We start from the raw sequence: 1,675 nt of genomic DNA on the forward strand, positions 1-1,675 counted from the left end.
AACTATTAATAGGGATCTGTTATATGCCTGTGCTGCCACAGATGCTGAGAAGACAAGGGTAAACAGTCACCTCATTCCTGTTCAAATTAAATTCTCAGTCTAGTGAGTCATAGCAGAGATACGCATTAAGTGGTCGCACAAAGGCCATTGATTAGCCGTGTGATTCAGGGAGATCTAGCTTTCAAGCCTTCTATCTTCCCCAGTTATAAGGTCAGGGGTGACAGGGATAATGGCTATTATTTCTTAAGCGCTTGCGACGTGCCAGTCACTGTCCTAACCTCTTCACATTTCTTATTTCCCTCAGGTCCTGTTCAGCTCTACATCTGAGACATTGCTGTGCCTCAGAGTCAGGATGAGGCATCTCCTCCACACTGTCGGATAAGAATTAACCATGGCTAGAGTGTTTTTGACATCCGTGTGTACTTAAAGAATTGCAGCCGTTTTTTTTTTTTAATTCTTATTTTTATTGAAGTATAGTCCATTTACAATGTTAGTTTCAGGTATATAGCAAAGTGATTCAGTTATAATAGACAAACATACATATATTTTTTTCAGATTCTTTTCCATGATATGTTATTACAAGAAATTGAATATAGTTCCCTTGCTATACAGTAGGTCCTTGTTGTTTATCTGTTTTATATATAGTGCTGTGTGTCTGTTAATCTGAAACTCCTAGTCTACCCCTCCCCATCCCTTTCCCCCACTGGTAACCACAGTTTGTTTTCTGTGTCTGTGAGTCTATTTCTGGTTTGTAAATAAAATGTGGACTTTTTTTTAGATTCCACATATAAGTGACATCTTATGATATTTGTCTTTGTCTGACTTATTTCACTTAATATGATAATCTCTAGGTCCATCCATGTTGTTGCAAATGACATTATTCTTTTTGTGGCTGAGTAGTATTCCATTGTTTATATATACCACATCTTCTTTATCCAGTCATCTGTTGATGGACTTTTGGTTTTTTCCATGTCTTAGCTATTGTAAATAGTGGACTTGGCAGCTGTTTTGGAGAGGAAGTTTTGTGCCTGCCGACGTCTCACTGAAACCCTTAAATGGTGGTGGCTGCTGGATTCCACAGCAACCCTGAGCACACAGGAAGAAGCAAGCTAGGACTGAGCAACTATGGTGCCCTGCCCCACCGAGGCCCATCACGCCTCACTCTGACTCTGGAGGGAGGAACTCTGCCGTGAGGTTGACGCTCTGCGCTTGAGCGGCAGCGTGGCGCGCATCACCTGCGCTTGCGGGCCAGGAGCGTGTCCGGCTCCCGCTGCTGGCGCCGAGGCCCGCGGGGAAGGCGGGGAGAAGGGTGCTGAGGAAACAAGAAGCCCGGAAGGAGCTCACGGAAACCAACTCAAATAAACAAGTCCACGCCCAGCAAGGAGAAAAGCCATAACTCAATCAGAGAGAAGCACGCTAGCCAACGCGATAAGAAGGGCCATTGACAAAGAACAGAGCCGCAGTCTGGATGCTCTGAGCGTTTCAGGCGGAAAAAGAGACCAAATCTGAGAGAGGATCTGCACCCACTAGTCACAGGGGCAACCTCCTTTATGAGAAATAAAGCACATGCTGTTATCCCAGATAATGTGCGTTAACCTCGATTCTGTCGGGGTGAACTGTATCTGAAAATGGAATTAGAAAATTTTACAAAATTACGTGTAATAATGACAGTTAT

Source organism: Vicugna pacos, chromosome 10 (assembly GCF_048564905.1).
Source record: "Vicugna pacos chromosome 10, VicPac4, whole genome shotgun sequence".
Classification (NCBI taxonomy): domain Eukaryota; kingdom Metazoa; phylum Chordata; class Mammalia; order Artiodactyla; family Camelidae; genus Vicugna; species Vicugna pacos.